This window comes from Macaca mulatta, chromosome X, assembly GCF_049350105.2.
Source record: "Macaca mulatta isolate MMU2019108-1 chromosome X, T2T-MMU8v2.0, whole genome shotgun sequence".
NCBI classification, from domain to species: domain Eukaryota; kingdom Metazoa; phylum Chordata; class Mammalia; order Primates; family Cercopithecidae; genus Macaca; species Macaca mulatta.
The window spans coordinates 15,558,365-15,579,279 of record NC_133426.1 but is presented as its reverse complement, the minus strand read 5'-3'; the positions used below and the strand labels follow the sequence as shown (position 1 = coordinate 15,579,279).

Here is a 20,915-nt window from a genome sequence, read left to right as displayed (position 1 = left end):
ATCTGTGTCCACCACTCAATCCAAGAAATAATATGTTACCAATGGTTTTAGGGTCCCCATGGCATCCCACTCATCCCCAGCAGTAACTACTATCTTGAAAATCTTGAATTTTGTGAATTATTCTCTTTTTATTACTCATTTTCTTTCCTTTTTCTTTTCTTTCTTTCTTTTTTTTTTTTTTTTTTTTTTACAAGATATGATCTCCATATGTTGCCCAGGCTGGTCTCAAACTCCTGTGCTCAAGGGATTCTCCTGCCTTGGCCTCCCAAAGTGCTGGGATTACAGGCATGAGCCACCATGCCTGGTGTATTCATTTTCTTAATAGCTTTAGAACATATATATGTATTCCTAAAGAATACTTATTTAGGCCAGGTGTGTTGACTCATGCCTGTAATCACAACATTTTGGGAGGCCAAAGCTGACAGGTCACTTGAGCTCAGGAGTTCAAGACCAGCCTGGACAATGTGGCAAAACCTTGTCTCTACAAAAAATACTAAAATTAGCTGGACATGGTGGCATTCCCCTGTAGTCCCAGCTACTCGGGAGGCTGAGGTTGGAGGATTGCTTGAGCCCAGGAGGTTGAGGCTGCAGTGAGCTGTGATGAGGCCAACACACTCCAGCCTGGGCAACGGAGTAAGAGACTCTGTCTGAAAAATAAATAAATAAACAAACAAATAAATATCATTTTTTAAAAAGACTATAAAGAATACTTGAAAAGTTGCTTGCTTTTAAATGTTGTATATATACTGTATATGTTTTCAAATTATACATTCTGTGACTCTTTATTCAAGAGTATATTTATGGCATTCATCCTTATTGATGGGTGAAACTCTAGTTCAATCATGATCACTTTTTTACAGTATTCCACTGGGTAAATATATCACCATTTATTTATCCATTTATTCTATCAGTGGACTGTTGGGTTGTCTCTAGTTTACTGCTATTTTGAATAATGCCATGGTGGACATTTTTTATGTTTCCTAGTGCACAGAGACCAGAGTTTCTTTAGAGTGTAGAAGTAAGGCCACGGGTTATGTGCATTTTCACTTCTCTAGATGATGCCAAATTGTTTTCCAAACGGGTTTACAAATTCACATCCTTGCCAGCAGAATATCAGAGTCCTCTTTGCTGCATGTCTTCTACACTGGATATTGTGAGAATACATTAAAATGATTTTCTTCAATGCAGCTTTATTCACAATAGGCAAGATAAGGAATCAACAAAGTATCCATCAACTTAGGATGAATAGATAAAGAAAACGTGGTATATATACAAAATGGAATAATATTCAACCTTAAAAAAGAATGAAATTCTGTCATTTTCAACAACATGAAATTATATTAAGTTGGCATCACAACTGGAGGACATTATGTTAAGTGAAATAAGCCAGGCACAGAAAGACAAATACTTCATGATTTCACTTATATGTAGAATCTAAAAAAGTTGAACTCATAGAAACAGAGAGTAGAATAGTGGTTATGAGAGGCAGAGGGAGAGGGATATTGGGGTGATGTTTGTCAAAGGGTACAAAGTTTCAGCTAGACAAGAGGAATAAGTTCAAGAGATCAATTGTACAACATGGTGACTAAAGTTAATAACAATGTGTTGTAATTTTGTTTTTGTTTTTTCTTAAAGACAGGGCCTTACTCTGTCACCCAGGCACAGAGTGGATCATACCTCTCTGCAGCAGTGCAGTCTCTACAGTGATAAGATTATAGTTCACTGCAGCCTTGAACTACTTGGCTCAAGAAATCCTCAACCTCCCAAAGCACTGGGATTACAGGCATTAGCCACCATGCCCAGCCTCTTCTATTTTTTAAATAAACTTAGAAAATATTTTGGAATAATTTTAGATTTGCAGAAAAATTGTAAAGATAGTATAGAGAGAATGGTGTAGTCGCTATGGAAAACACTATGCAGATTTCTCAAAAAAATTAAAAAATAGAATTACCATATGATCTAGCAATTCCATTTCTGAGTATATATCAAAAAGAATTCAAAGCAGGATCTCCAAGACATTATTGGCACACCCATGTTCATTACAGCATTATTCACAATAGCCAAGAGGTAGAAGCAACACATTGATGGAAGAATGGATTTAAAAAATGTGGTATACCCATGCAGTGGAATACTATGCAGCCTTAAAAAGAAAGGAAATATTGACATGTGTTACAACATGGATGAACCTCAAGGACATTATGCTAAGCAAAATAAGCCAGCAACAAAAAGACAAATACTGTATGATTCCACTGATATGAAATAGCTAAAGTCATCAAAATCATGGAACAGAAAACAGAAAGGTGGCTGCCAAGGGCTGGGGAAGCAGGGATAGGGAGGGGGAAGTAGTGTTTAATGGGTATATGGATTCAGTTTTTCCAAATGAAAAAGTTCTAAGCCGGATGTGGTGGCTCACGCCTGTAATCCCAGCACTTTGGGAGGCTGAGGCAGGCAGATCACAAGGTCAGGAGATCGAGACCATCCTGGCCAACATGGTGAAACCCTGTCTCTACTAAAAATACAAAACTTAGCTGGGTGTGGTGGCACACACCTGTAGTCCCAGCTACTAGGGAGGCTGAGGCAGGAGAATCGCTTGAACCCAGAAGGTGGAGGTTGTAGCAAGCTGAGATCACACCACTGCACTCCAGCCTGGTGACAGAGCAAGACTCCATCTCAAAAATAAAATGAAATAAAATAAAATAAAATAAAAGTTCCAGAGATCTATTGCACAACTATGCGAGTATACTTAATACTACAGAATCATACACTTAAAAATGGTAAGAGATGGTAAATGTAGTGCTATGTGTTTTTTACCACAATTTTTTGAGACAGGGTCTTACTCTGTTGCCCAGGCTGGAGTGCAGTGGTGCAATCACAGCTCACTGCAGGCTTGATTTCCCAGGCTTAAGAAATCCTCCTACTTTAGCCTCCCAAGCAGCTGCACCACCAAGCCCAACTAATTTTTTGTAGAGACGAGGTCTCACTGTGTTGCCCAGGCTGGTTTCAAACTCCTGAGCTCAAGCAATCCTCCCACCTCGGCCTCCCAAAGTGCTAGGATTACAGGTGTGAGCTACCGCACCCAGCTTTACGACAATGTTTAACCCATTTAAGCCTAGTGTTCCATTATTGGAACGCTAAACCTGTGGGAGTTATGTGTATCCTACTGCTCAAGGTCATTGCCAAGGTCTGACTTTTCACAAAAAAAATTTGCAGCCTCCAGCATAAATGGGTTAAAAAAAAGAACACAGAAGTCAATCTGGGAGTGTTCTCACTGGCAAAAATATGGGACAACTTGAATATCAAAAATTATAATGATAGTAATAGCCAAACCATATAAAAATACTAGTATATTTATTTATATATGTAAAAGATAGTATAGAGAGTTCCTATACATCCCTCATTTCCACCCATTGGAAATTTTTATTTAGTTTAATATTCAGTATCTTGTATTGTTTGCATGTATATTATGTATACTATACACATTTGCCAGTATAAATTTTTGTTTCTGTAAGTGTCTGAGGAAGGTGTTCCTCTAGGATTCAGTATTTAGTATAGGCCTTAGTTATGGGGCAGTGGTGGGGGTGCGGGGGAAGGCACTAACTGAGGAGACAGAGGGACAAATTGCTCCTTAAGAAAAGGGAAGGAATTTGTGTTTGGCTCCTGAGAGAGACAAACCAGAGAAGCAGCAGCAAAGAGAGAGACCTGAACAAGGAAACAAGAAGCTGATGCTGAGTTGCAGAAGGGGCCAAAGAATCGTTTTAAGAACCTGCATATCCATTGTTAATTTTAAGTTTTGTCCATTGTAAACCAGGGGTGCACAAAATGCACATTGTAGCTACATGCCCAAGGGCCCAAGCCAAGGCCAGAACCAAATATTCATGCTAGAATGAACATCCGTACATAAAGCTTCATTGTAAAATATTACAATTTTATTATGGAGAGCTATCATCATCATTTTTTAAAGTATGCCATTTTACTGTAGCTACAAGAATATCAGCTTGAGTCACTGCTGGGTGGCTCTTTCATCCACCGAACCACACATTCGCAATTCTGTACCAAACGAAACATTCTCTTTCAACTGAAATTAGAAAAAGTGCATAATGGGTTTGGCCAGCACTGCCAGCATAGATTGTGCTGCTAGTGATGTTGCCACAGATTTATTAAGTTTCCTTCCTCATAGTCACTTACCAAGGTCAACATTTACTTTCCCAACTAAAAGGTTAAGTTGATGGTGACAGTGCAATTTCAGTGAAGCAGACTCACCAACCAAGCTTTGTGCAGCGCTCAAGGAAGATAATTTCTGAATATTTTCAGGAGCAACCTTAAGATTGTTTTTCTTGCTCCTTCTTTTTATTTCTGAAATGTGTGCTACAGTTACAATGCTTTACATGATCACTAGAGATAAATTTGTCCCCAAACCTTGGATCTGGAAATGTGGCATTGGAGCAAATAATTGGCTTTCAAGATGACAAAACTATCTATGAATTTCCACCTGCATCTCAGCTTTTCATTGCATTCACACCAATTTCAGCATCTTTGTTGGGGAAAAATGATAGCAGGATCTTTCCTGCAGGTCATGTAGGAAATACTTGCAGCTTCAAGGCACATCAGTCTGGTTAACTGCTTCAGCAGCTTCCAGCAAATAAACCACCTTTGATGCAAGTTGGTTGTTAACCATTGGTTGTTAATAAGCCCAGCTATGTTGGAATCATTATCTGCAAAGTACAGTGTTAAAGTTCCATTATCCAAGTGACATTTTTAAAAATCAGTTTTTGCTTCTTTTACATCTTGTTTGGCCTGCAGTTTGTGGTTTGAAGAGCACTTCCAACAATACCTTGCACAATGTTAGGGAAGGAGTTATTGTTTATTAAAAACAACAATGAGTTAAATTTGTGCTTCCTAAACTTTAGTGATACTCAGAGATCCTGATTTAGCAGTTTGGGGTAAGACTCAAGAATTTGCTTTTCTAATAAGCTCCCAGGAGACAGCTGCTGATGAGGGGCTTACACTTGGAATAGCTCTGAGTCAAAAAAAATGACCTTGTTCCCACCGTCTTCAGTTTTATGTCTGGTGTGCTGAACGGATATTTGTCTGCTTTTCTTATTTTTTCCAGTTTTTAAGCTTCTTTTCAAGGAAACCATTCAGCCCCCTATCCTTTTTTTAACAGCTTTTTTGAGAGATAATTCACATATCCTGCAATTCATCAATGTAAAGTGTACAGTTCAATGGTTTTTAGTATATCCACTAAGTTGTACAGTTGCTATGGTTTGATTGTGTCCCCTCCAAAATTCAGGTTTTGAAACTTAATGGGCAATGTGACAGGATTACCTGGTGGGACCTCTAAGCGGTGATTAGGCCCTGAGGGGTCCTCCCTCATGAATGGGATTAAGACCCTTGTAAAACAGGCTTCATGGAGCCTTTGGTTCTCTTGCCCCCCTGCCTTCCCCCATATGAAGACACAGCGATCCTCTCCTCTGGAGGATGAAGCCCTCACCAGACAACTGAACCTGCTGGCACCTTGATTTTGGACTTCCCCACCTCCAGAACTGTGAGAAAATTGATTTATGTTATTTATAACTTATCCAGTCTGTGGTATTCTGTTATAGCAGCACAAACAGACTAAGCAAGCGTCACCACAATTTTAGAATATTTTCACCTCCTCAAAAAGAAACACTATATCCTTTAGCTATCACACCCCTGCCCCCTGGTCTCCTAGATCCCCAGCTTCTGGCAACCGCGAATCTACCACCTGTCTCTGTGAACTTGCCTCTTCTAGACATTTCATAGGAATATAACCATACAATCACCTTCTGTTCATTTATTTGTTTCTCTTTTCTTTTCTTTTCTTTTTCCTTCCTTCCTTCCTTCTTTCCTTCTTTCCTTCTTTCCTTTCCTTCTTTCCTTCTTTCCTTCTTTCTTTCTTTCTTTCTTTCTTTCTTTCTTTCTTTCTTTCTTTCTTTCTTTCTTTCTCTTTCTTTCTTTCTTTCTTTCTTTCTTTCTTTCTTTCTTTCTTTCTTTCTTTCTTTCTTTCTTTCTTTCTTTCTTTCTTTCTTTTCTTGACACAATCTCACTCTATTACCCATGCTGGAGTGCAGTGGCACAGTCACAGATCACTGCAGTCTCAACCTCCTGGGCTCAATCCTCTCACCTCAGCCTTCTGAGTTGCTGGGAATACAGGTGCACACCACCATACCCAGCTAATTTTTGTTTTTTGTTTTTTGTTTTGTAGAGATGGCGTTTCACCATGTTGCCCATGCTGGTCTCAAACTCCTGGGCTCAAGCAATCTGTCCTCCTTGACCTCCCAAAATGCTGACATTACAGGAATAAGCCACCGTGCCCAACCTTTAATGTTTTCCTGAAGGGACAGGAGCAGAGCAATATTTGTCATGAACATGATTAGAAAAACAACCCTGTCAGTCACCATTTTTAAAGAAATGAGTTGCTGAGGGATGACATCTCTTCCTGAACAGGATGAGTGCTGTCAGTGGTGAAGGTTATTTGGATTTTGAAAGTTTACTACTTACTGTTGTGGTACTACTTATTTTACATAGTTACCACCCCATTTTCTGAGAAGGACTCACTCTTTCTCTTGGAGGATGTGTCCTCACTGCTCCAACTGTGTGGTTTTAATGGCAGCTAATCATAATACCTGTTCCCCAACCCTCATCACCACTCCTCCACTTCGCACCCCCACTTTAATCCAATTCATAAGAGAGGATGCATGACCCAAGTCTGCTCTGTCGGAGGCCTGCCCTAGATGTTAAGAGAATCATTTCTTTTCAGGTGTTTATGCGAGGAGAATGTGAGCCCTTGAAGCTGCTTAACAACCAAGGTTTCAACATTTTAGTTGAAACCTGCAAAGAGAAGCAGATACAGGAGACAAGTAGAATCTTGATGACAGGAAGATTCCTATCTTGTCCCTGAGGTTCCCAAGGTGGCCTTGTTTCTTGCTTCCTCAAGACTCAGTTCGTTGAGCCTATCCTTTATTCTGGGAGCCTGGAATGGACTTCGGCAAGGCCTGAAGGCTCAGACCCAGGAACTGGTGGTAAATTAACCTTTTTTTTTAAGAGGCAGGGTGATATTGTTTGGATCTGTGTCCCGACCCAAATTTCATGTCAAATTGTAAACCCAAATGTCGGAAGTGGGGCCTGATGGGAGGTGATTGGATCATGGGGGTGAATCCTTCATGAATAGTTTAGCACCATCCCCTTGGTGCTGTCTTGTGGTACAGTTCTCATGAGATCCGGTTGTTTAAAAGTGTGTGGCACCTCCCCTTCTCGCTCTTCTTCCTGCTGCCACCATGCAAGATGGCTCGCTTCCCCTTTGCCTTTCACTATGATTGGAAGCTTCCTGAGGCCCCCCTAGAAGCAGAAGCCGCTATGCTTCCTGCACAACCTACAGAACCATGAGCTAATTAAACCTCTTTTCTTTACAAATTACCCATTCTCAGGTATTTCTTTATAGCAATTCGATAACAAACTGATACACAGGGTCTCATTCTGTTGCCCAGGCTGGAGTGCAGTGGTGCAATGATAGCTGAAATGGTTTGGATGTGTGTCTGTCCCTACCCAAATCTCATGTTGAATTGTAATCACCAATGTTGGAGGTGGGGCCTGGTGGGAGGTGATTGGATCATGGGAGTGGTTTCTGTTTCTCATGGTTTAACACCATCCCCCTTCGTACTGTCTTGGCAATAGTGAGTTCTTGCGAGATCTGGTTGTTTACAAGTGTGTGGCACCTCCCCCATCTCTCTTTTCCTCCTGTTCCCAGCCATGTGAAGTGTCAGCTCCCCCTTCTCCTTCTGCCATGATTATAAGTTTTCTGAGACCTCCCCAGAAGCCAAACAGATGCCAGAATCATGCTTCCTGTACAGCCTGCAGAACTGTGAGCCAATTAAACCTCCTTTCTTTACAAATGACCCAGTCTCAGGTATTTGTTTATAGCAATGCAAGAACAAACTAATACAATAGTTCACCGCAATCTCAACGTCCTGGGCTCAAATGATCCTTCCACGTCTGCCTCCCAAGTAGCTGATACTACAGGCAAAAGCAAGTGTATCGACCTTAAATTAACTTTTGATGTCACCAGTCTTGTGGTAAACAGGAAAAATGTGCTGAACATTGTTTTGCTTCCATTTCTTAAACTGGTGAGTAGGCAAGCAGGTAGCCAGGCTCTTTGGTATGATTGAAGGAGCTAAGAGAGAAAGATCCCAAGAGAAGAGGAAGGTGAGAGCTTCTTCGACCCAGCAAAATTCTCAGTCTGTGCTCACCTTCCTTAAAGAGATCTCTGAAGAATCCAGGATGCAAGCTGCATCATCGCCTGCTTTGTGAGGCTGTTGGATACAGTTAAATTTCTGTATCTTTTGCTATCACAGAAAACATATTCCTTTAATTGTGTCTATGGGCATCTTTCCATATCACTGTCCTGCTGAGACAGACACATAATAAGTTATCCCAAGATCCTTCCAATAAATCCCTTTTCACTTAATGTCTTTTTTCCTTGCTTTGTCATCTGCTTCAGAAAATTCCAACTAATGCAACTATTCATGCTCAGAAATTTAATCATCATCCTGCTTATCTAAAGTGAATGCATTCACTATACTTTTGTGTAACATATGACTATATATAACCATATCCATATGGGAACTTTGGATTGTAAGGTACAGAAAACCTGACTCAAACAAAATTGGCTCACATAACTGATAAAGTCCAGTAGTAGGGGCCCTATCTCCATTTATGTGTGACTCTTTCCTCTGCCTTCCCACGTAATACTGTCTACTAAAGATTAGCATGATTTCAATTTTTTAATTTTATACCTTTAAGTTGTACAACATGATTTTTTATTTTTGATTTTTTCAGATATGTAATAGTTGTACATATTTATGGGGTACATGTGATATTTTGATACAAGCATACAATGGGTAATGATCGAATCTGGGTAATTGGGGTATCCATCACCTTAAGCCTTTATCATTTCTTCTTGTTGGTAACATTCCAAATCTATTCTTCTAGTTATTTTGAAATATACAATACTTTATTGTTAACTATAGGCACCCTACTGTGCTGCCCAGCACTAGATCTTATTTCTTCATCTAACTGTTACAACATGATGTTTTGATACATATGGTGAAGTGATTACTACAGTCAAGTAAATTGTCATATAGTTACTTTTCTTCCTTTCATTTTCTCTTTTCTTTTTTGATGGTAAGAGCACCTAAAATCTATGCTTTTGGCAAATTTCCAGTACACAATACAATGTTATTAACTATAGTCCTCATGTTGTACATTAAATCTCTAGACCTGTTTTTTCTACATACCTGTAACTGTGTGCCTTTTAACCTACATCTTCTCATTTCCCCCACACCTAGTAACCACTGTTCTACTCTCTTTTTATAAATTCCTCTTTTTTTAAAAAAAAGATTCTACATGTAAGTGAGATCGTGTGATATTTTTCTTTCTGTACTTAGTTTATTTCACTTAGCATAACGTCCTCGGGGCTCATCTATGTTGTGGAAAACGGCAGAATCTCCTTTTATAAGGCTGAATAATACTCTATTGTATATATGTACCACATTTTCTTTATCCAGTCATCTGCTGATGGACACTGAAGTTGTTTCCATATCTTGGCTATTGGGAATAATGCTGGAATAAACATGGGAGTGCAGATATCTTTACAAGGTATCTTGCTGATACCTTGTATGAAAGGAAATGAAATGCTGATTTCATTTCCTTTGAGTGTATGCCCAGAAGAGAGTTTGCTGGGTCATATGGTAGTTATATTTTTAATTTCTTTAGGAATCTCCATACTGTTTTCCACAGTGGCTGTACCAATCTACATTCCCACCAACAGTGTACAAGGGTCTCTTTTTCTTCACACCTTCACCAACACTTGCTATCTCTTATCTTTTTGACAAAAGCCACCCTAACAGTAGGACTCACATTCTTTATGGAAGCAAAATGCGTGTAGAATTTTGTTTCCCCTGAAATCTCCTCTAACTGGACAAATTTAGCATGCATGAAATAAAAGGAAGGGATTAAGGCCGTCACTTGCTGGCAGAGGCAACCTCAAGGTCTACCACAATGACCCAGCCTCTGTTTTGGCTTAGGTTGATAATTGACGAACTTCTACTTGTGTACCAGATATTGTTGATGAATAAACACAGTTCTTCCCAAAAGAAACTCACCGTCTACTAGTCAATACATAGTTACTTTAAATATAATATTAAATGCTAATTGAGAGGTAGTCTAATAAACCCAGAGGAGGGTACTTAGCCTAACATACAGTGTTATAAAAGCTCCCTGTAAACATTTTACCTGCACTTGAAGGTATTTCCAATTAGGACATAAACTCCATATAGATACTCCATGAGGGTAAAGCCTGACTTCACAGTATCCACTAATCTCTGACGGTGACTGACCGTCATGCCAACCTAAAATTCCTTCCAGATGAAGCCTTTGCCCAATTGTATTTCATCCAGTTAGTGGGTTTCTTGTTTTCATTTTCAACTAGTTGTTTTTTCTCTTGTTATATTCTCTTTCGTTAACTCCTACCAGAGTAACAATGCTATCCTGCCCTCCTCCATTTGTTCTTACAACTGTATCCTTTCCACCTACATGTGAAAACTTAATTTTCATTTTCCAAAGTACAGAGACACAGTAGTACTTTTCTGAGCAAGTTGGCCAACGCTGGGAAGGTGAGAACTGACATTTATTAGGTGCCAACTGTGTGCCTGGCATGACAGTAACTTTTTTCAGCATTCATTTAATTCATTTAATTCTCAAATAAATCTGTTACATAGATATAATATCCCTGCTTTACAAATAAGGAAACTGAGCCCCAGAGAATGTATGCTACTCACAGAAAGTTGGAAATCTACACTCAAGGCCATCTGATTTCAAGGTTGTTCCAAAGTTATGCTTGCTTTGTTATCTTCATTCTTATGTGCAGTCATTTCAGTAAGGCTGCACATAAGAATCATCTGAAGGGTTAAAACACACACAACCAAGACTTTGGCCCCACCCTAGAGATCCTACTTTAAATGAATGTGACCCAGGCGTTAGAATTTTCCTTCAAAGCCTTTTGGATGATTCTAATGAAAACCCAAGGTCAGAACAAATCATACTAGGATGTGCTGCCTCTCAAGCTGTATCAATAAATTTCATAAAACGTAGCAGAGGCTGAACAGCACTTCAATCCTGACATCTAAAAATAGCAAATCGTGGCACCAACACACAGTATTAGAGGAACTCAAGGTAATTTCACCTGGGATGCTGCACTCATGCAAACTGTTTATGTTAGACCTGGGCCCGAGATAGGCTGCACAAATCAGATCCCAGAAATCTGCTCCTAGCTTTGCTTCTGAGCTGTATATGGTAGCTGACTTCTTAGCACCCACCACAAATGCCCTGCCCTATATGCCCTTGACCCTGGGTTCCAGTTGCAGCTACTGTGGAAGCCCTGCACATGCTCCTCACCTCAAGCAACCACCCTTGTCTCTCTGCATCTCTGCCCAACAGCTTTCTCTAGTACCTTCAGAGCTGGCTTAGCCTGTGCTCAGAGTATCCAGGAAGTGCCAGGGATTTATCAACGCCAGGGGCAGCCCTTAACCAAATGAAGGACAAAAGTCAGTGGCTAAATACCTCAGCTTCGTTGTCCTCAGTGAGACAATTAGCAGGCTGCCTGGTTCTCCTGAGCTGCCTTTCTCCACAGTTACAGTTACTCAGTAATTCACCCTTTTTTGGTGACTTCTTCCCTCGCCTGTGTAATGCTCCCCAGTCCCTCACCAGGCTGCCTGAGATCACCTCCCCTGGTTACTCCCTGTATCCAAATCCTAGTCTCAGTATCTAAGGATACTGAGGGGAACCAAACAAGAACAACCTCCAGGTGTCTCATTTTGACTTCAGATATAAATAAGTATTAAGCTAACAAAGACACCAATTTAAATATGAATAGTACTTTATCGCTTACAAAGAGCTTTCACAAACACTATCATTTTGATAAGTAATGAAGGATAACATCTTCTAACACCATTACAAGGGGGTTTCAGGATGGATGCAATGGGTTTTAATTTCTTGAGAGAAAAGGATACCATTATCATAATAAAGACAGGCATAGATTAATTTTTCCCTGTATGCATGTACTCTGCTGACTCCATTCGTGGGTTCTTCACAAGAAAAAGAGTGTATTCAAGCAAATATTAGAAATAATTCTATTGTTTATACAGAGGATGCTCAAGCAATTAATGCGACATCGATGCTTTTTTTTTTCAAGTTTTACCATGAATAGTGATTCATACTTCATTATGTAAAATTATATATTAAAAATATGTGTCATGGAAACATTTTTCACCGAGATAAAAATAATTTGACATGGGTCACAAACTAGGGGTAATAGAGAAATTCAATATTTGTTTTCTGTCCTGCTACAAGTTAAATAAAAATGAGATCGAAAGGGGGAGATTATGGGAGTTGCACCACAAAAATTAATATACTTTTGACATTTCTTTGCAACATACAAAAGACTCTGCTGGATATTATAGCTTATAGCAGTCTTAGCTATAGGGAACTTTAAATAAAATTGACTGGCTCAAGGAAAGGATATTATTATTTTGAGAATAAGAACAAGCAAAAATGCACAGTTCTCTCGGAATCCAAATCCCTAACGAAATGGATAATCCTGCAGTAGAAGAATTTGATTTAAGCTATTATTGTCCCATCTGTGCTGATCAGGGCTGGCCACCTTGCATGTTCCTTCACAGAAAGGATGGCTCCTTCTTGGTAGAATTGCAATCTTTTTTTTCTCTACAGTTTGAACCCCTTTACTGCTGGTTGGATTTCTATTACTCATATTTTAAGGAATTTAAAAGCACCTCTTTAAAAATAAGAAGTTTTACGTTTATATCGGAGGGTACATATTAACCATGTAGTTAGGGTTCTTTTAGTTTTATATTTAATTTAATTTTACTTATACTTTTGTATTTACTTTTCAGGAAAATAAAAGCTGGACGGGTGCAGTGGCTCACACCTATAATCCCAGCACTTTGGGAGGCAGAGGCAGGTGGATCACCTGAGGTCAGGAGTTCAAGACCAGCCTGGCCAACATGGTTAAACCTTTTCTCTATTAAAAATACAAAAATTAGCCGGGCAGTAGTGGCACGTGCCTGTAGTCCCAGCTACTCAGGAGGCTGAGGCAGGAGAACCACTTGAACCTGGGAGGCGGAGGTTGCAGTGAGCCAAGATTGTGCCACTGCACTCCAGCTTGGGCGACAGAGCCAGACTCTGTCTCAAAAAAAAAAAAAAAATGTAAAATTTAAAAAAAGAAAGGAAAAGAAAAGAAAAGCTATAACTATATATAATAAACATATATAATAATATATAAATTTTTTACTTTTATATTTACTTTTCAAGAAAATAAAATGTCTGAGCTATAACTATATATAATGAGCTACATAATTATATATATGTGTGTGTGTATATGTATATGCTATATAATGAGCCTTGAACTTCCAGAATTTTTTTCTCTTAATCCATTGGCCCTGACCTTAATTAAACCACACAATTTCATTCCTCTGACAAAGTGGGGTGCAAAGCTGGATGTTTCCTGGTAAGATGTGACAGTGAAAAGGGACAAATTGCTTCTGAGGGAAAAACAGGAAATAGTGCTGATCCTAATTCACGACTGAGGGAGGAGGCAGGCCAGATACAGAAGCAACATCTGAAACATTCCTTGTGGCCACCCCTTCTAGACTCACTTAACAGAAGGGCCTGCAAACTGAAGAGGTGGTAATTTGGGGCCACTTGAAGAACTTTGAGGGGAAGGAAGCAGAGTCGGGGACAGTGGCCCCCGCCTGTACTCTTAGCTTGAGCCCAGGAATTTGAAGCTGTAGTGCACTATGGTTGTGCCTGTGAATAGCCACTGCAGCCTGCACAACATAGCAAGACCCCATCTCTTTAAAAAAAGCAAAAAGAGAGAGAGAGAAGAAAGCAAGTATGTAGAATAAAAGACACTGGAAATCAGTGGACTCCCCCCTCAGAAAGAGGATGAATTTGCCGGTAAATGCATATTTCATGTTCTCAATATATTCCTCATTTCTAGAAAACACAAACAATTCCTGTTTTAGCCATCAGTCCACTTATACCAGGACATTCTGTGTAGGGATGGGGAGATTAGTGAGTTGGGCTTGGTCTATAATCTGCCATTTTTTCATTCCTGATAATAATAACGCTATGAGGATGTTCATGTTAGTTAAAACTGTAGTAGTGTTCCAGGACATGATACGAATTACTACCACAGACTTAAAAATAGATTGCAAAAGGCCGGGCGCAGTGGCTCACGCCTGTAATCCCAGCACTTTGGGAGGCCGAGATGGGTGGATCACGAGGTCAGGAGATCGAGACCATCCTGGCTAACACGGTGAAACCCCGTCTCTACTAAAAATACAAAAAATTAGCCAGGTGCGGTGGTGGGCGCCTGTAGTCCCAGCTACACGGGAGGCTGAGGCAGGAGAATGGCATGAACCCGGGAGGTGGAGCTTGCAGTGAGCCAAGATTGCGCCACTGCACTCCAGCCTGGGCGACAGAGCAAGACTCCGTCTCAAAAAAAAAAAAAAAAAAAAATTGATTGCAAAAGGGTAGAATGTAAATGTATCTATAAATAAATTTACACGTAAATATATATATACTGGGGACAAAACTTAAAATACATTCATATCTTTTTCGAGGCAGGTTTATAACTAAAAGAGGTGATTATTTGTAATTCAGCACTCCAAAAATCTATTTTTATTAGGAGTATTGCCCTCATCTATGCTTCCTTTTGGTAACTTATCAAATACCAACATTCTGGCCTGGCAAGGTGTAATCTCAGCTACTCCAGAGGCTGAGGTGGGAGGATCACTTGAAGCCAGGAGTTCAAGACCAGCCTGAGCAACATAGGGAGACTCTGTCCCTACAAAAATTAAAACAAAACAAAATACCAACATTCTAGTCTGCAAGAAACTTGAAGAGAAAAAACAGGTTTGAAATGAATAGGACTGAGATTAATTGAGAAGACAACTTTGGTGTTTTCTACCTGAGTACTGTCTGAGACTCAGCTTATTTATTTTAGAATCATCCAATAGCCTCATACTGACTTAAATGTTATGTGTGCTGCTCATGAAAATGTCATATTCTCCAGATATAGCACTTAAATAATTTTACCCTCGACTTTAGAAAGATCCCTATTTTCCTCTCTGCTAGGATAGAAATAGGTTTTTGAAATATGAATTTGTTTTTTTGAAAAGTTTTAAATATTCAGAACTTACATTCAAACACTACCACATTACACAGAATACTTGTTTGTGTTTTCAAACACAAAATATTACTTTAAAATTATACCTGCTGTAACGTTTAGATGAATTTCCTTTCAACACTTGAAAATTGTAATATGCTTGGATGTATTATTTATCAGCTCCCTTTCTCCTCCTGCTGTTTGCATGTTGAAGGAACAGTACAAGCCAAAAGATTTAAGTTGAAGTCATGCAAATGATATAAATGGTGAATATTGGAATTGGACAGGTTGTACAAATATTCCTGGGTCATTTTAAGCAGATTTTTTTCTGCGTCTGGCTAAGAGTTATATTTTTGGACATCAGCTAAAATTGTCAAAATTAAACTCAGTTGTAAAAATTCAATCCTTAGGAGGCATTCTTTAACCGAAAATCTATAAGTATGATGCTAACAATTTAGGCACCCAGGGGAAATGTGGTGAATAAGACTTTGCAAGAGCAGATTCGAATTTTCTAATGCCTGTTTCCCTGTTGGAAACAAATCACTTTTATTACCTTTTTCATAGTTTTCATTTGCAATTTGTGGACTCATAAATATTATACATAGTTAAAAATTGAATGGAATTCTATAATTTACTTTTTCATAAATATTTTAAAAAGAAATTGGCTTGTTCTTTGGTGCTCTCATGATATTGAAGATGAAAAATACTATATTAGCATTTTGATAGATTTTGAAGTTTTAAAAAATTTGTGACTCTAGAATAATATAGTTTCTGACTTGGTGTTGTAGGGGCAAAGGGAAAACTTCCCCTTTGCCCTCTGAAGGTTCACTGAAAATATACTCACAAAAGGCAGAGAAGGCATGCAAATTTATTTAATAGGAGAGAAGGCATACAAATGCATTAACAGGTACGGGGGGGGAGAATCACAGAGTGATTACAACAAATATCCCAATAGGGCCCTGATATTTATTTAGTTTAGTTTAGTTTTGTTTTGTTTTGTTTTAGAGAGTGGGAGGGAGATGGGGAGTACAGATAATTCTATTGAGGGGCAATAAATGATTACTAGGAAGAATGAATAGATGGGGATCGGAGATTAACTTGTAAATGATTCTCTTCGGAAATTGAATGAGACATTATCTTGTGAAAGGGTTAGTTCAGGTGTAGTTACAATCTTCAGTCTTATTTTTTGCAATAGATAATGAGATAACAGATAGGGGAAGAAAAAACAATTGTTCTCCTTGGGAAATCTGTCTGGTTTTAGGGGAAAGTCTTCCAGTATATGTTGATCTTTAAGGGCCTTTATTTCAAAATACTCCTGATACTGTCAGAGGCAATCAAACCAGAGCAACTCCATCTTGAATAGGGGCTGGGTAAAATAAGGCTGTGACCTACTGGGCTGCATTCCCTGGAAGTCAGACCTTCTTAGTCACAGGATGAAGTAGGAAGTTGGCAGGACTGGTATCACAAAACACGGGTCATAAAGACCCTGCTGATAAAACAGGATGTGGTAAAGAAGCCAGCCAAAACCCACAAAAACTAAAATGGTGATGAAAGTGACCTCTAGTCATCCTCACTGCTCATTGTATGCTAATAGTAATATGTTAGCATGCTAAAAGACACTCCCACCGGTACCATGACAGTTTACAAATGCCATGGCAACATTCAAAAGTTACCCTGTATGGTCTAAAAAGGGGAGGGATCTGTTGCAGGTGAGCAGCAACTACCTGGAGCTGGTAAAGAAGAATTTACCAAGACAGTTGTAGGTAAAGAAAGGCAGATTTGTTAAAGAAAGTAGGAAAATACGTTGCAAGGTAGCAACAGGAAGACAGCAAGAGAGGAGCTGACTACAAAGACTAAGGCTTGCTGGGGATTTTACAGAATGGTGCTGTGCTGTGTGCTCAAGAGGGCTTTGTGCAGTGCAGTACTGATAATGCCAAGGTTGTAGTGAGCTAACTTGCAGGTGTCTGGTGATAAGTTGGGCACAGGAGGGCTACATGTCTGGGACCATGAAGAAATGCAGACTTATAGCTTATCTGCTTTCTCTTTTTGCTTTCCCTTGGTCCTGCCAGCCCAACTCCCTCTCCTTAATTAGGACTCCACAGGACCCTCAGTTCTGGGAAATCTCCGCCCCTTTCCTGGAAAACTCATGAATAATTCACCCCTTGTTTAGCATATAATCAAGAAATAATTGTAAGTATACTCAGTGGAGCAGCCCATACTGCTGCTCTGGCTATGGAGTAGCCATTCTTTTATTCCTTTACTTTCTTAACAAAGTTGCTTTCACTTTACTCTATGGATTCACCCCGAATTCTTTCTTAACAAGAGATCTAAGAACCCTCTCTTGGGGTCTGGATTGGGGCCCCTTTCTGGTAACAATAGCAAGAAACCGTATTTTGGGGTAAAATGTTTTGGTTTCCTTCAGCGTCTAAATTGTGATTTTTCTACTCCCACTCACACCCCCATTACATGTTCCATTCATTAATTGAATTACATATGGCATGGGGGTTAGGGGACAGGTTGGCAGGTAGAGTTCTTAGCAAAATCTGCTCCTACGAGTGGAGGAGAGATATCAGTACATCAAGCAAAATGTTTGGTAACCAGTGGCTTTTGAGTTTGCTGGTTTAGAAGAAGACATATTGCTGAAATTTTAGCAATCATCTGTTACGGATATTGGAAATAAATCCAAGTATTTTTATTGCATTCCTTGGTTTATTACTAGTGGGGTAGCCTCTGAGCTCTTGTTAAGAGCACTAGTAGCAATTTCATTGTTGATTTTTCTTAAGCAGATGCTTATTTTTTCTAATTCTTACTCTTTGAAGGAAAAATCAAATCCTTAAAATTAATCTCCAATTCATACATATTTTAGTCTTTCAACTGGCCTAGAAAACCTCTAAGTTTTTTCCACAGGTGACCCATCTTACACATTCTGAACTTAATGCTGTTGAGGTGTTCAGACACACTTGCAAAAGAAAAGAAGAGAAAAGAAAAAAGAAAGAAATCACAAATATATGTCATCTGGTTAGGTTTTATTCATCTTTCTGGCTTGCTGCAATCTTTCAAATCCTGATTCTGAAATTGGTATTCCTTTCATTCTAGTGTCATCTGAAAATGTGATCAGTTTGCCATCACCAAAAAGGGCAGTCTGCTGGACCACCCTGTGCCTCTTCTCAGGGAGCCTAGCAACAGGCTGTCTCCTAGAAATGACTGCAAGATTTTCAGCCAAGAGTCGTGGTTGCTATATGTAAATTTCAGATGGTTCACATACAGCATTAGGATGATCCTTACCTAGGCAAGGCCATTCCATTACCCATTAACCCATGTCCTTCTAATTCCTAATAACACATTCCCAGTCAGGTGTCCCTTACCCTCTCCCAACTTCTGTATCAGTACTGGGGAGCAGAGTCCTTCTCCTGGAGCCAAGCATTGATGCTTCCAACCATACCCAGCCCCAAAACGCTTATGCATAGAAAGAGAAGAGTTTAGGTAGGGGGAGGGGTGACACAATGTATGTATGACATTGTCTGCCATATATTTCATTGACACTCTATCTCTAAGCTTCCTCAGCCAATCTGCTTTATTCCTGCATTATGTGCTGTGTGTAGTATTTGTCCTTGCCCCAGGATGTAATAGCTGGCACTCAATGTGGGGCAAATACCACTTGACCTAATGCTATAGGTGTTTCTGTGTTTTCCAAAGACAGAAGGGTTCACTTGTGGGTGGGATATGTCTTCCTTGGGGTTGTTGTTGGCAAGTCACCTGGCTGAGTTGAAATGACCAGTGACTAGGTGGTCACAAGGCTTATGCCCAAAGACTGCAGAAGCCCTAGAGCAGACTATTTGCAATGAAAGAAAAATGTCGGACAATAAAGATGCCCATAATTTCATTCCATTCCAGGTAAGAATGTTGAGCAACTCCTCAGAAGTTTGGAGAGCCTTTCAAGTCCTAAAGATGACAAAGATGTGGTAAGCAGAATAATGCCCCCCACCAAAGATGCCTGTGTCTGTCCTAATCCCTAGAAGCTGTGAATATGTTACTGATATGATGTGGCTGGGCTGTGTCCCCATCTAAATCTCATCTTGAATTGTAGTTCCCATGATCCTCACGTGTCATGGAGGTACCCAGAGGGAGGTAATGGAATCATGGGGGCAGTTACCTCCATGCTGCTGTTCTCATAATACTGAGTGAGTTCTCAAAAGATCTGATGGTTTTATAAGGGCTTTCCCCTTTCCCCAACTTCACTCTGCTTCTTGCTGTTGTCATGTGAAGAAGGACGTGTTTGCTTCCCCTTCTGCCACGTTCGTAAGTTTCCTGAGGCTTCCCTAGCCCTGCAAACTGTGAGTCAATTAAACTTCTTTCCTTTATAAATTACCCAGTCTTGGATATGTCTTTATTAGCAGCATGAGAACAGAACCCAGTCTTGGGTATGTCTTTATTAGCAGCATGAGAACAGACTAATACAGTAAATTGGTACTGGGTAGTGGGGTGCTGCTGTAAAGATACCTGAAAATGTGGAAGTGACTAGAACTGGGTAACAGGCAGAAGTTGGAACAGTTTGGAAGGTTCAGAAGAAGATAGGAAAATGTGAGAAAGTTTGGAACTTCCTAGAGACTTGTTGAATGGTTTTGACCAAAATGCTGAAACAGTGATATGAACAATAAGGTCCAGGCCGAGGTGGTCTCAGATGGAGATGAAGAACTTATTGGGAAGTGGACCAAAGGTGATTCTTGCTATGCTTTAACAAAGAGTCTGGCAGCATTTTGCCCCTGCCCTAGAGATCTGTAGAACCTTGAACTTGAGAGAGATGATTTAGGGTATCTGGTGGAAGAAATTTCGAAGCAGCAAAGTGTTTAAGATGTGACTTGAGTGCTCTTAAAAGCATTCAGTTTTATTCATTTACCAAGATATGGCTTGGAATTGAAACTTATGTTTAAAAGGGAAGCAGAGCATAAAAGTTCAGAAAATCTGCAACCTGACGATGCAATAGAAAAGAAAAATCTATTTTCTGAGAAGACATTCAAGCTGACTGCAGAAATTTGCATAAGGAATGAGGAGCCAAATATTAATCACCAAGACAATTAGGAAAACTTGTTTTCAGGGCATGTCAGAGACCTTCACAGCAGCCCCTCCCATCACAGCCCTGGAGGCCTAGGAGGGAAAATTGGTTTCCTGGGCCAGGTCCAGGGCCCTCCTGCTGTGTGCAGCCTATGGACTTGGTGCTCTGTGTCCCAGCCTCTGCAGCCGTGGCTAAAAAGAGCCACAGTACAGCTTGAGCCATGGCTTCAGAGGGTGCAAGCCCCGAGCCTTGGCAGCTTCCACGTGGTGTTGGGCTGGCAGGTACATGGAAGTCAAGAATTGAGGTTCAGGAACTTCCACCTAGATTTCAGAGGATGTATGGAAATGCCTGGATGCCCAGGCAGAAGTTTGCTGCAGGGGCAGGGCCCTCATGGAGAACCTCTGCTAGGCCAGTGCAAAAGGCAATTTGTGGGGTGGGAGACCCCACACAGAGTCCCCACTGGAACACAGCCTAGTGGAGCTGTGAGAAGAGGGCCACCATCCTCCAGACCTCAGAATGGTAGATCCACCAACAGCTTGCATCATGCACCTGGAAAAGCCACAGACACTCAGCGCCAGCCTGTGAAAGCAGCCAGGAGGG

At 40.1% G+C, this 20,915-nt stretch overlaps 1 long non-coding RNA gene across 1 annotated transcript in view; it reads right to left on the bottom strand.

Moving 5' to 3' along the window:
- The window catches only part of LOC144338543 (uncharacterized), a 232,773-nt gene that overhangs the window by 187,455 nt on the left and 24,403 nt on the right, over nucleotides 1-20,915 (bottom strand). The window lies entirely within an intron of this gene.